Source organism: Nerophis ophidion, linkage group LG26, assembly GCF_033978795.1.
Source record: "Nerophis ophidion isolate RoL-2023_Sa linkage group LG26, RoL_Noph_v1.0, whole genome shotgun sequence".
In the NCBI taxonomy this organism is placed as follows: Eukaryota; Metazoa; Chordata; class Actinopteri; order Syngnathiformes; family Syngnathidae; genus Nerophis; species Nerophis ophidion.
In genome coordinates this window covers 17,785,574-17,800,711 of record NC_084636.1, presented here as the reverse complement: position 1 = coordinate 17,800,711, position 15,138 = coordinate 17,785,574, and the positions used below count along the sequence as shown (strand labels likewise).

General features: G+C 41.7%; 1 protein-coding gene across 2 annotated transcripts in view; it reads left to right on the top strand.

Annotated features, from left to right (window-relative positions):
- Positions 1 to 15,138, top strand: part of xpr1a (xenotropic and polytropic retrovirus receptor 1a) — a 227,685-nt gene that overhangs the window by 152,295 nt on the left and 60,252 nt on the right. The window lies entirely within an intron of this gene.

Genomic DNA, 15,138 nt, shown 5'->3' with positions numbered 1-15,138 from the left:
AATAAGAATAATTTTTAAAAAATATCGGTGGCATATCAAATCAAATTTAAATTAAAAATTGAATGCCTCGTTCCCGGGCTTCACGGTGGGAGAGGGGTTGGTGCGTCTGCCTCACAATACGAAGGTCCTGCAGTCCTGGGTTCAAATCCAGGCTCGGGATCTTTCTGTCTGGAGTTTGCATGCTCTCCCCGTGAATGCGTGGGTTCCCTCCGGGTACTCCGGCTTCCTCCCACTTCCAAAGACCTGCACCTGGGGATAGGTTGATTGGCAACACTAAATTGGCCCTAGTGTGTGAATGTGAGTGCGAATGTTGTCTGTCTATCTGTGTTGGCCCTGCGATGAGGTGGCGACTTGTCCAGGGTGTACCCCGCCTTCCGCCCGATTGTAGCTGAGATAGGCGCCAGCGCCCCCCGTGACCCCAAAAGGGAATAAGCGGTAGAAAATGGATGGATGGATGCCTCGTTCCCATTTGCAGCCTTCTGAGGTAAATATCAAAATAAACTTCTTCCACAGGCTATTAATATATTTGAAAATATAAAAAGAATGAATGAATCAAAAATTCAAGCCTTGAAGTAGCAAGAGGAATAAAAAGTTAATTATTGCTCAGTTTGCTACACTGATTTACTTTAACACTGAATATGGAACAAGCAACGCTTATATAACGTAATAGTTCAAAATCCATCCACCCATCCATTTTGTACCGCTTATTCCCCTCTGGGGGTCGCGGGGGGCGTTGGTGCCTATCTAAGCTACAAAATTAGGCGGAAGGTGGTGTACACCCTGGACAAGTTGCCATCTCATCGCAGGGCCAACACAGATAGACAGACAACATTCACACTCACATTCACACACTAGGGACAATTTAGTGTTGCCAATCAACCTATCCCCAGGTGCATGTCTTTGGAGGTGGGTGGAAGCCCGAGTACCCGGAGGGAACCCACACAGTCACGGGGAGGACATGCAAACTCCACAATAAAAGATCCTGAGCCCGGGATTGAACCTTGACTACTCAGGACCCTTCGTATTGTGAGGCAGACGCACTAACCCCTCTACCACCGTGAAGCCCTAGTGCAAAATCAAGTTTCGAAAAACAAACCGAAAAAACATCATTGGTATATTAAATAAAATTTAAATAAAATATGTAATGCCTCTTCTGAGGTAAATATCAACATTAACTTTTTCCACAGGCTAGTAAATTTGAAAATAAAATAACAACGAGGTGGTCGGGGTTTGGTGGTAGCTGGGGGTATAAATTGTAGCGTCCCGGAAGAGTTAGTGCTGCAAGGGTTTCTGGGTATTTGTTCTGTTGTGTTTGTTTTGTCACGGTGCGGATGTTCTCCCAAAATGTGTTTGTAATTCTTGTTTGGTGTGGGTTCAACGTGTGGCACATATTTGTAACAGCGTTAAAGTTGTTTATACGGCCACCCTCAGTGTGACCTGTATGGCTGCTGAGTAAGTATGCCTTGCGTTCACTTATGTGTATCTGTAAAAGCCGTAGATATGTGACTGGGCCGTCACGATGTTTGTATGGAGGAAAAGCGGATGTGACAACAGCTTGTACAGGACGCTTAAGACAATTGCTGTCAATTTTACCAAGGAATTGATTAACGTGGACCCCGACTTAAACAAGTTGGAAAACTTATTGGGGTGTTACCATTTAGTCGTCAATTGTACAGAATATGTACTGTACTGTGCAATCTACTAATAAAAGTTTCAATGAATCAATCAATGCATGAATGTCCGGCGGGCCAGATTGAAAAGCTGTAGCAATGTTTTCAAATTACCGTAAGTCTTGAATTATACAAAGTATTTCATTGTTTGGAATCTGCGCTTTTGCATTATATACTAATTAAACGCGGAAGGAGATTTTTACAATAACGTTGTTAAGCTTAGTGACAAATCAGATATATCAGATAGTAGGTGGGGTTTTTTACCCTTCGCAATCATATTTTGCTGTATATGTTGCATTTTTGTTGCGTCTTGCTTGATTGTAAAATATATCAATCGAAAGGGGGTGTGACATTCGTATTTTGTCGATTTTCAGTGTTTTATTATCGTTCATAGTTAAGATTGTAAGTCCCATATTCTTTATTTTATGTACCGGTACATTCAGTAAAAAAAAAAAAAAAAATTGATTCCATTCCGTTTTCTAAGGCGGTCTGTCATAACGTTTTTAAGCGTTTAATAAGACATTACAGTGAGTTTCTGTATTAGTGTTCCTAAAAAATAGGACCCGAGCACACATACTGTACAGCAGATTTTCACAGATTACATATATATATATATATATATATATATATATATATATATATATATATATATATATATATATATATATATATATATATATATATATATATATATATATGGGGCTTCACGGTGGGAGAGGGGTTAGTGCGTCTGCCTCACAATACGAAGGTCCTGAGTTTCAATCCCGGGCTCGGGATCTTTCTGTGTGGAGTTTGCATGTCCTCCCCGTGAATGCGTGGGTTCAAAACAGTTCAATACAAATACACGTACCGTTACACCCCTACCGGTAGTGTGTTTTTATGAATATTTGTCATTTGATCCAAACCATGATTGTACTCTGCAGCTTTTTGTTTGGGTTGGTCTCAAACATATATTCAGTCTTACATTAACCAAAGCCTGCTTTGCCCTTTGTTAAAGCTGTAACGCTCCAGGACCGCTTTTGTGTGCGTGTGTCGAGGGATAATGGAATGCACTCTCATCCCAGGGGAGGTGGAGGCTGTGACTGTGCAATCATTACCAACATTGATCCATCAGTATGCTGAACCCCTCACCACCCGTTTCTTCCTCCTCCTCCTCTTCCTCTATTTCTCTCCCAGCAGTCGAACCCTTCACCCTCCCTCATATGTTTGTCCTTTGCTTCAAATCCCAGCTGCCATCTTGTGTCTCCGGTTTTGGCTCCCCGATCATCTGCAGTACAAATATTCCATACAATGTTCTGCATAATTTGAGAACATTTGAGCCGGAGTTGCCTCACTGAGGTGTGTTATACGGGAAGACAAACATGGTGTTCAACTAATCCAGGTGTGAAGACAAAGATTTCATTAAGGGACAAACTGCAGCTAGATTATTAATGTTTGCTGAGGCAATGAAGCCTCGGTTGCACGCTCGATCGATACACGCTGTGATTGACAGGCTACATTGGCTATGTAGTTTTTGACATTTTCAGGAGGCGTGTGTGTGCGCGTTCGTGTGGTGGGTTTTTAGAGTGTGCATAGTCAGCGTACAGTCGCTACTAAATGTCACAAGTGGCCTGAGGGTAGAAATGCAGGGAGTGCTTTTAAGAACTCTGCTCTTTTTGGAAGTCAAATCGCATGTACCAGACCTGGGCAGAATAAGGCCCGCATGCATGTTAAGCTTTTTCCCCCCCAAAAAATGTTTAAATCTTTAAGATGGAAAATGTAGCCATTATTATGATGTGCAGTACTGTTTTCAAATGACCGTAAGTCTTGAACTATACAAAGTAGAGATGTCCGATAATGGCTTTTTTTGCAGATATTCCAATATTGTCCAACTCTTAATTACCGATACCGATATCAACCGATACCGATATATACAGTCGAGGAATTAACACATTATTATGCCTAATTTTGTTGTGATGCCCCGCTGGATGCATTAGACCAGGGGTTCTCAAATGGGGGTACGCGTACCCCTGGGGGTACTTGAAGGTATGCCAAGGGGTACGTGAAATTTTTCTAAAATATTCTAAAAATAGCAACAATTCAAAAATTCTTAATAAATATATTTATTGAATAATACTTCAACAAAATATGAATGCAAGTTCATAAACTGTGAAAAGAAATGCAACAATGCAATATTCAGTGTTGACAGCTAGATTTTTTGTGGACATGTTCCATAAATATTGATGTCAAAGATTTCTTTTTTTGTGAAGAAATGTTTAAAATTAAGTTTATGAATCCAGATGGATCTTTATTACAATCCCCAAAGAGGGCACTTTAAGTTGATGATTACTTCTATGTGTAGAAATCTTCATTTATAATTGAATCACTTGTTTATTTTTCAACATCTTTTTTTCCAAATAGTTCAAGATAGACCACTACAAATGAGCAATATTTTGCACTGTTTTACAATTTAATTAATCAGAAACTGATGACATAGTGCTGTATTTTACTTCATTATCTATTTTTTTCAACCAAAAATGCTTTGCTCTGATTAAGGGGTACTTGAATTAAAAAAATGTTCACAGGGGGTACATCTCTGAAAAAAGGTTTAGAACCACTGCATTAAACAATGTAACAAGGTTTTTTCGAAAACAAATCAACTCAAGTTATGGAAAAAAATGCCATATTTATCATTGAAGTCACAAAGTGCATTCATTTTTTTACATGCCTCAAAACAGCAGCTTGGAATTTGGGACATGCTCTCCCTGACAGAGCATGAGGAGGTTGAGGTGGGCGGGGTTGAGGTGGGGGTAGGGTGTTTATTGTAGCGTCCCGGAAGAGTTAGTGCTGCAAGGGTTTCTAGGTATTTTTTCTGTTGTGTTTATGTTGTGTTACGGTGTGGATGTTCTCCCGGAATGTGTTTGTCATTCTTGTTTGGTGTGGGTTCAGTATGGCTGCTGACCAAGTATGCCTTGCATTCACTTGTGTGTATGAGAAAAGCCGTAGATATTATGTGACTGGGCCAGCACACAAAGGCGGTGCCTTTAAGGTTTATTGGCGCTCTGTTCTTCTCCCTACATCTGTGTACACAGCAGTGTTTTAAAAAGTCATACATTTTATTTTTTTTAAAACCAACTGTGGCGTCTCGGTGGCATCTTGGTGCCAATGGTGCTCTTCCAGGATGCAGTCGGGCAACGGACACAGCGTAGAGGTAAGAGATAATGATTTATTTTACCAACAAACAGGCTAATAACAAAAACACTGGGTACCAAAAGACAAAACAAAGAGCTAGTTAGCATAAGAGCTAGGGGAACAAAAGGCGGCTAAGCGTGGTAGCATTAGTGAATATACAACATGAAACAAAGAGGCTAACGAGGAGGCTATCGAGTCCAAACATCAAAATACAAAAGTCATTGGTTGCGTGAAAGCAAACACTACAAGGCCAGGCCGAGAAAACGAAAAGGGAAGGTTGTACAGAGTCTCTGATGAAAACAGGTGTGCAAATAAGCAGGTGAACAAATCAAGTCGCCATAGTGACAAAAAACACATCAGGAAGTACACAAACAAACTCAAGACTCTAAATGACAAGCGATCCGTGCCGTGGATCGCAACACCAATACCGATGAATTTGAAACCGATACCGATAATTTCCGATATTACATGTTAAAGCATTTATCGGCGGTTAATATCAGCCTGCCAGACATCTCTAATACAAAGTATTTCAGTAGTTGGAATCGGCGCTTTTGCATGATATACTAGTTACTATGTTAATAAAATAAGTTGCTTTTGTAATCTAATTAGTTACTATGGTAATCTAAAATATGTCTGTGTGACGTTCATATGTTGTCAATATTCAGTCTTTTATCGTTCATAGTTAATATTGTAAATCCCACATTCTTTTTTGTTAAGGACCAGTACATTCTAGATTTCTCATTCAGTAAAAAAAATTAAAATTCCATTCCGTTTTTTAAGGCGGTTTGTCATAACATTTTTAGCATTCAGACATTCTTGTGAGGTTTTGTATTAGTGTTCCTAAAAATAGATATACCCGCCCCAGACACATTTTTTTCTTAAAATGTAGCCCCCTTAAGCAAAATAATTGCCCAGACCTGGCATATACGCTCATTGACGGGACACCTTATTAGGTACACTTTAATTGGCACAGAGTGGGGGTGCTAATTATTTTGTAACCTCCTCTATAGCTTGATGAACTATAGCTTGACGTCACTCACTTCTTAGTGAGTGACGTCAGTGATCATTTACCGGTGTTCATGGTGTACAATAATAACTGCAAAACATCCAAACCTGTAAATAGTGAATATTATCAAAGAGCCACAACAGAACGATCATTAACAGCACTTATAGGGGAACATTATCACCAGACCTATGTAAGCGTCTATATATACCTTGATGTTGCAGAAAAAAGACCATATATTTTTTTAACCGATTTCCGAACACTAAATGGGTAAATTTTGGCAAATTAAACGCCTTTCTGTTTATCGCTCCGGAGGCGATGATGTCAGAACGTGACGTCTCTGAGGAAATACAGCCGCCATTTTCATTTTCAGCACATTGCAAACATTGGGTCTCAGCTCTGTTATTTTCCATTTTTTCGACTATTTTTTGGAACTTTAGAGACATCATGCCTCGTCGGTGTGTTGTTGGAGGGTGTAACAACACTAACAGGGAGGGATTCAAGTTGCACCACTGGCCCAAAGATGCGAAAGTCTCTGGCGCTAGACCCCCATTGAATGTGCCGGAGTGTCTCCACATTTTACCGGCGGTGCTAAAGCACAGAGATGTATGGATAACCTGCAGATGTATTTGCAATGATAAAGTCACTGAATTCACAAAGGTGAGTTTTGTTGATGTTGACTGCCAGCTAATCGATGCTAGCATGCTACGCTAATCGATGCTAACATGCTATTTACCGGCGGTGCTAAAGCAGACATGGCACAGAGATGTATGGATAACCTGCAGATGCATTTACAACTATATTACGTTTACTTCCACCCACATTTAATGCGGAAAAAAACACTTACCAATCGACGGATTTAAGTTGCTCCAGTGTCACAAGATGCGAAAGTCCTGATCGTTTGGTCCACACATTTTACCGGCGATGCTAACGCAGCTATTCGGCCATGCTATGGCTATGAATAGCGTCAATAGCTATTCGCTCAATAGCTTCAGTTTCTTCTTCAATACTTTCATACTCCAACCATCCGTTTCAATACATGCGTAATCTGTTGAATCGCTTAAGTCGCTGAAATCCAAGTCTGAATCCGAGCTAATGTCGCTATATCTTGCTGTGCTATTCGCCATTGTTTGTTTACATTGGCAGCACTGTATGACGTCACAGGGAAATGGATAGTCACATCGCAAATAGCGAAAATCAAGCACTTTAAAGCTTTTTTTTAGGGATATTCCGGGACTAGTAAAATTAAAAAAAAAAAAATTTTTAAATACAACAAGCCACTGGGAACTGATTTTTATTGTTTTTAACCCTTTTGAAATTGTGATAATGTTCCCCTTTAAAAATGATTTAGCGAAACAAAACTGGGATTCTGTTTTTCAAACGTCAGATACAAATGCAGCTTATAATTTATTTCATGACATTTTTTTCTCACTTTATGATACACACTGCCCCATCAAAAATGCTCTTAAACTAACTCCAAAAAAACTCCATGGATAACCAAAGGGCTTGTGAACGTTTGCAAAGAGAAAAATTATTTAATTTGGGGTTTTTTTTAGGCATCAAACCATAGAAACTGAACAAAAGTACAAAACATATAAAGGTAATCTACCCAGCATATTAAGAGCAAGCAGGAAAAAATACACCACCAAACTATTAATCCAAAAGAAAAATTATATAAAGGGAATTTGGAATGTATTTGTCATGATCCAGGACTAGGATCATGGCATATTCTGATGTTGGTTCTGTTTGGTATCTCGTTTTGTTATTTAACGTCCTTAGTTCCCGGTGGCACTTCCTGTTTTGTTTCTGTTGTCTTAGCACCGCATTTGTGTCACCGGCCTTGTTATTCGACGCCCACCTGCCTCCTTATTTCTGTCCCTATTTAAGACCGCCTTGGTTTGCCTTTCGTCCTCGGACTCTAGTTTGCTTTACACGCAACAGGTGACGTCACATTCCCGCATTGTGGTAAATACTATTCTTGTACTTGTTAACTTCCACGCTATTCCTTTGTTTATATTCCTAGCTCACATGCTAGCGTTCTTAGTTCCTTCTATCAATCAATCAATCAATGTTTATTTATATAGCCCCAAATCACAAATGTCTCAAAGGACTGCACAAATCATTACGACTACAACATCCTCGGAAGAACCCACAAAAGGGCAAGGAAAACTCACACCCAGTGGGCAGGGAGAATTCACATTCAGTGGGACGCCAGCGACAATGCTGACTATGAGAAACCTTGGAGAGGACCTCAGATGTGGGCAACCCCCCCCCTCTAGGGGACCGAAAGCAATGGATGTCGAGCGGGTCTAACATGATACTGTGAAAGTTCAATCCATAGTGGCTCCAAGACAGCAGTGAGAGTCCCGTCCACAGGAAACCATCTCAAGCGGATCAGCAGCGTAGAGATGTCCCCAACCGATACAGGCGAGCGGTCCATCCTGGGTCTCGACTCTGGACAGTCAGTACTTCATCCATGGTCATCGGACCGGACCCCCTCCACAAGGGAGGGGGGGACATAGGAGAAAGAAAAGAAGCGGCAGATCAACTGGTCTAAAAAGGAGGTCTATTTAAAGGCTAGAGTATACAGATGAGTTTTAAGATGAGACTTAAATGCTTCTACTGAGGTAGCATCTCGAACTGTTACCGGGAGGGCATTCCAGAGTACTGGAGCCCGAACGGAAAACGCTCTATAGCCCGCAGACTTTTTTTGAGCTCTAGGAATCACTAATAAGCCGGAGTCTTTTGAACGCAGATTTCTTGCCGGGACATACGGTACAATACAATCGGCAAGATAGGCTGGAGCTAGACCGTGTAGTATTTTATACGTAAGTAGTAAAACCTTAAAGTCACATCTTAAGTGCACAGGAAGCCAGTGCAGGTGAGCCAGTACAGGCGTAATATGATCAAACTTTCTTGTTCTTGTCAAAAGTCTAGCAGCCGCATTTTGTACCAACTGTAATCTTTTAATGCTAGACATTGGGAGACCCGAAAATAATACGTTACAGTAATCGAGACGAGACGTAACAAACGCATGGATAATGATCTCGGCGTCTTTAGTGGACAAAATGGAGCGAATTTTAGCGATATTACGGAGATGAAAGAAGGCCGTTTTAGTAACGCTTTTAATGTGTGACTCAAAGGAGAGAGTTGGGTCGAAGATAATACCCAGATTTTTTACAGAGTCATCTTGTTTTATTATTTGGTTGTCAAATGTTAAAGTTGTATTATTAAATAGAGGTCGGTGTCTAGCAGGACCGATAATCAGCATTTCCGTTTTTTTGGCATTAAGTTGCAAAAAGTTAGCGGACATCCATTGTTTAATTTCATTAAGACACGCTTCCAACTGACTACAGTCCGGCGTGTTGGTCAGCTTTAGGGGCATGTAGAGTTGGGTGTCATCAGCATAACAGTGAAAGCTAATACCGTATTTGCGTATGACGTCACCTAGCGGCAGCATGTAGATGCTGAAGAGTACAGGGCCAAGGACCGAACCCTGGGGAACTCCACACGTTACCTTAACATAGTCCGAGGTCACACTGTTATAGGAGACGCACTGCATCCTATCAGTAAGATAAGAGTTAAACCATGACAGGGCTGAGTCTGAAATACCAATTCGTATTTTGATACGCTCTAATAAAATATTATGATCGACGGTATCGAAAGCAGCGCTAAGATCGAGGAGCAGCAACATAGATGACGCATCAGAGTCCATCGTTAGCAATAGATCATTAGTCAGTTTTGCGAGGGCTGTCTCAGTCGAGTGATTTGCCCTGAAACCGGATTGAAAGGTTTCACATAGATTGTTAAACGCTAAGTGCTCATTTAGCTGCTCTGCAACAATTTTTTCGAGGATTTTCGAAATAAAGGGAAGGTGAGACACCGGTCGGTAGTTTACCATGAGGTCTGGATCGAGGTTAGGTCTTTTAAGGAGAGGATGAATAACCGCTTTTTTGAATGCAACGGGAACAGTGCCCGAGGAAAGTGATAAGTTTATAATATTTAGCACTGATGGACCTAATAATACAAAAAGCTCCTTGATAAGTTTCCCAGGAAGTGGGTCAAGTAAACATGTTGTTTGTTTTATTCCATTTACACGTTGTAACAATCCTTCTAATGTTATTTCATCAAAACGAGAGAAACTATTTTGGATATTTGCAGTATCCGCCGTATATACAATCGTATTTGTGTTACTATAACCCCGTTGTAGCTGGGACGCATTGTCTTTAATCTCCTTTCTAATAAGTTCAATTTTCTTATTAAAGAACTTCATAAAGTCCTCTGCCGAATGGGTGGAGCTACTGGAAGGAGTCCCTTGTTGGGTTAGCGATGCTACTGTACTAAACAAAAATTTTGGATCGTTTTTATTAATGCGGATGAGATTTGAGTAATAATTAGTTTTAGCTAAGGTAAGCATGCGTTTATAAGTTATTAAACTATCACTCCATGCTTGATGGTGCACCTCAAGTTTAGTCGTGCGCCATTTGCGTTCCAGCTTTCTACATAATAATTTCTGAGCTCTAGTTTCTTCAGTAAACCATGGCGTACGCCTTTTTGGAGCCTTTTTTAACTTCAGCGGTGCTATACTATCAATGGTTTCGCGCAGGGCGTTGTTAAAGTTGTTGGTGAGGTTATCAATAGAGCCCACATACTTTGGGAACGGTGCCATTACCGAGGGCAGTAGGTCCGCAAGAGTCGTCGTTGTGGCAGCATTAATGTTGCGGCTGCTATAGCAGTTATTATTATTATTAGCTTGCCGAACATGAGTCTGAACTTCGAATTTTATAAGGTAATGATCGGACATTACTTTAGTATACGGGAGTATCATAACTTTGGAGACGGTGATACCTCTGACAAGCACTAGGTCTATCGTATTACCGCTGCGATGCGTCGGTTCATTTATTATTTGTGTAAGACCACAGCTATCAATTATAGTCTGGAGCGCCACGCACGGTGGGTCCAATGGGGTATTCATATGGATATTAAAGTCCCCCATTATAATTATATTATCGGCGTGCGTCACTAGATCAGCAACAAACTCTGAGAATTCACTAATAAAGTCCGAATAGGGCCCTGGGGGGGCGGTAGATAACGGCCAGGCACAGAGGCAGAGGTGTGGCAGACTTCATAGAAAGCACCTCAAAAGATTTATATTTATTATTTAAGTTAGGACTAAAGTTAAAATTTTCGTTGTATATTAGTGCGACACCCCCTCCCCTTTTGAGGTGACGGGCAATATGCGCATTCGTATAGTTAGGAGGGGATGCCTCATTTATCGCAAAAAAGTCGTCTGGTTTAAGCCAGGTTTCGCTAAGACCGATGACGTTAAGGTTGTTGTCTCTAATGACCTCATTGACTAATAACGTTTTGGGAGACAAAGATCTGATGTTTAGAAAGCCCATATTATAGGTAGTGGGCTGTTTTAAGGAGTTGTTGATAAAATTATCCGTAGTAGCAATATTAATAATGTTGCGTTTATTATGCGCAGTGTACTTAAAATAATTACGACCATATCTAGGAATTGATATGACGGGAATTTTCAGATTGTCTACTTGGCGCTGCGATAAACTGAACGCATCATAATTTGCCACCTCAGTAGAACGCATGTCTAACTCTGACGAAGTCATAGACACAGTAGAAAAAACATTTTGTGAGTTGTGTATTATTCTACGAAAATTGCTATGTGTACAGGGATCATCCAGCCTGGCGCTGGCTAGCTCTAACTTAACTGACTCCATACCCAGGCTAGCAGGCTCTGTAATTGCCTGTGACCGGGCTTGCTCTAGTGCAGTTAGTCAAATGTGGCTCAATGCGAAGTCTATGTTCCGAGACAAGAGGATAGCGCCTTCCTGGTTAGGGTGAAGGCCGTCTCTCCTCAGCAAGCCAGGTTTGCCCCAGAAAGAGGGCCAATTATCAATAAACGTAAATCCCTGTTGTCTGCAGAAGCTATCCAGCCACCTGTTAAGAGAGACTAATCTGCTATATCTCTCATCATTGCCTCTCCCAGGCAGGGGGCCAGAGACAATTACTCGATGCCTGGACATCTTTCTGGCGAGATTACAAGCCCTGGCTATGTTTCTCTTTGTAATCTCTGATTGTCTCATCCTACACTAGCTCCTACACTAGTTCTGTGTTGTTTGTTAGTGCCTTCGTGCAAGTGTTTTGGTTCCTAGTCTGTTCTATAGTGTTCTTTAGTGTAAATAAATAAATCATTATTCCTACCTTACGCTGTGTTCCATCTCCGCTGCACCCATTGAGAGAACGCAATCCACACCACGATGCCAACCCAAGCGTCACAGCATTAAATACAATTATTGGGCATGGTTCAAACAGTCCTTGTTATCCGGAGTTTTTTGTTGAGAACGACCAAATCATAAGTGACAAGAAGATGATTGCTAACGGCTTCAATATGTTTTTTGTTAATATTGGGCCTAAGCTGGCAAAAAAAATCCCAATTGATAAACAGCCCATGGAATTTATTGAAAACAAATATTATTTGATGTTCCTTACTCCGACTGTTGAAAAGGAAGTCTTGGAGATTATTCAGGAAAGCAAGAACAAAACATCATGTGACATTTATGACCTCCATATGAGTGGTTCCGGAACATAGCGGAAGTAATCATCAAACCATTCACACACATCTGCAATTTATCTTTTCGACTTGGACAATTCCTTCACAAATGAAGCTCTCAAAAGTCATCCCCATCTTCAAATCTGGAGACCAACACCACTTTACAAATTACTGGCCCGTCTCTCTTCCGCCACAGTTATCAAATATATTGGAAAAATTATTTAATAATAGACATCTTTGATTGGTTCGCAGCCGAGTGCGAAGCGACCGAAATGAGAATCAGCACCTCCAAGTCGTAGTCCATGGTTCTCTTCCGGAAAAGGGTGGAGTGCCATCTCCAGGTTGGGGAGGAGACCCTGCCCCAAGTGGAGGAATTCAAGTACCTAGGAGTCTTGTTCACGAGTGAGGGAAGAGTGGATCGTGAGATCGACAGGCGGATCGGTGCGGCGTCTTCAGTAATGCGGACGTTGTATCGATCCATTGTGGTGAAGAAGGAGCTGAGCCGGAAGGCAAAGCTCTCAATTTACCGGTCGATCTACGTTCTCATCCTCACCTTTGGTCATAAGCTTTGGGTCATGACCGAAAGGATAAGATCACGGGTACAAGCGGCCGAAATGAGTTTCCTCCGCCGGGTGGCGGGGCTCTCCCTTAAAGATAGGGTGAGAAGCTCTGTCATCCGAGAGGAACTCAAAGTAAAGCCGCTGCTCCTCCACATCGAGAGGAGCCAGATGAGGTGGTTCGGGCATCTGGTCAGGGAGGTGTTTAGGGCACGTCCATCCGGTAGGAGGCCGCGGGGAAGACCCAGGACATGTTGGGAAGACTATGTTTCCCGGCTGGCTGGGAACGCCTCGGGATCCCCCGGGAGGAGCTAGACGAAGTGGCTGGGGAGAGGGAAGTCTGGGCTTCCCTGCTTAGGCTGCTGCTCCCGCGACTCGACCTTGGATAAGCGGAAGAAGATAGATGGATGGACTTCGTGGCTTCATTGAAAAGCACAAATTATTATCTGATTGTCAATATGGGTTCCAACAAAATAGGCCAATTTCATTAGCTTTAATTGATTTAATAGAGAACATTACTAATGGTATCAAGAACAATAAATTGTTATTGGAATTTTTATTGACCTGCAAACGGCTTTCGATACCATTGACCACCACATTTTGGTAAATAAACTGGAAAACTATGGCATAAGGGGATTGGCAGGGAAATGGCTAGAGAGCTATTTAAATGAGAGACAGCAGATTGTTCAGATCGACCAACATCAATCTACACTCATAACCTGTGGAGTCTCCCAGGGGTCGATACTGGGACCCACTATATTTATAATATATATCAATGAAATATGTAAAGTATCAACACGGCTGAAGTTCATCCTCTTTGCTGATAATACAACAATCACATATGCAGGTGATGACGTGAAGCAACTTCTGGCCTTGGTAACTGAGTAGATGATATAGTTAAAAACTTGGTTTAATATGAACGAATTGTCTCTGAATTTAAAGAAGACCAAAATAATACTCTTTAGCAATCACAAAAGTAATATACCGATCAGGATTGTTATTGATGATACACCAATAGAATATGTTCAACAAAATTATTTCTTAGGAGTGGTAATAGATGAAAATATCTCATGGAAGCCTCATATATAAAGGGACGGCGTGGCGCAGTGGTAGAGTGGCCGTGCGCAACCCGAGGATCGCTGGTTCAAATCCCACCTAGTACCAACCTCGTCACGTCCGTTGTGTCCTGAGCAAGACACTTCACCCTTTCTCCTGATGGGTGCTGGCTGGCGCATTGCATGGCAGCTCCCTCCATCAGTGTGTGAATGTGTGTGTGAATGGGTAAATGTGGAAGTAGTGTCAAAGCGCTCTGAGTACCTTGAAGGTAGAAAAGCGCTATACAAGTACAACCCATTTATACAAGTACAACCCATTTATATAAGTTACCTGAGGACAAGCGTTGCTAAATGTGTTGGAATGATGAGGAGATCATGTCATTTATTGAACACCAATGCTCTGCTGTTTTTGTGTCATTCGTTTATTATGTCATATTTAAACTATTGTGTTAAAGTCTGGGGAAATTGTTATAAATCACATCTACAGCCTTTAGTCACTCTGCAGAAAAAGGCCATCAGGATTGTGTCCAATGTTCACTACAGACATCATTCAAATCCACTATTTATGGACTTAAAGGGGAACATTATCACCAAACCTATGCAAGCGTCAATATATACCTTGATGTTGCAGAAAAGGCTTCACGGTGGCAGAGGGGTTAGTGCGTCTGCCTCACAATACGAAGCTCCTGCACTCCTGGGTTCAAATCCAGGCTCGGGATCTTCCTGTGTGGAGTTTGCATGTTCTCCCCGTGACTGCGTGGGTTCCCTCCGGGTACTCCGGCTTCCTCCCACTTCCAAAGACATGCACCTGGGGATAGGTTGATTGGCAACACTAAATTGGCCCTAGTGTGTGAATGTGAGTGTGAATGTTGTCTGTCTATCTGTGTTGGCCCTGCGATGAGATGGCGACTTGTCCAGGGTGTACCCCGCCTTCCGCCCGATTGTAGCTGAGATAGGCGCCAGCGCCCCCCGCGACCCCGAAAGGGAATAAGCGGTAGAAAATGGATGGGATGGATGGATGTTGCAGAAAAAAGACCATATATTTTTTTAACCGATTTCCGAACTCTAAATGGGTGAATTTTGGCAAATTAAACGCCTTTCTGTTTATCGG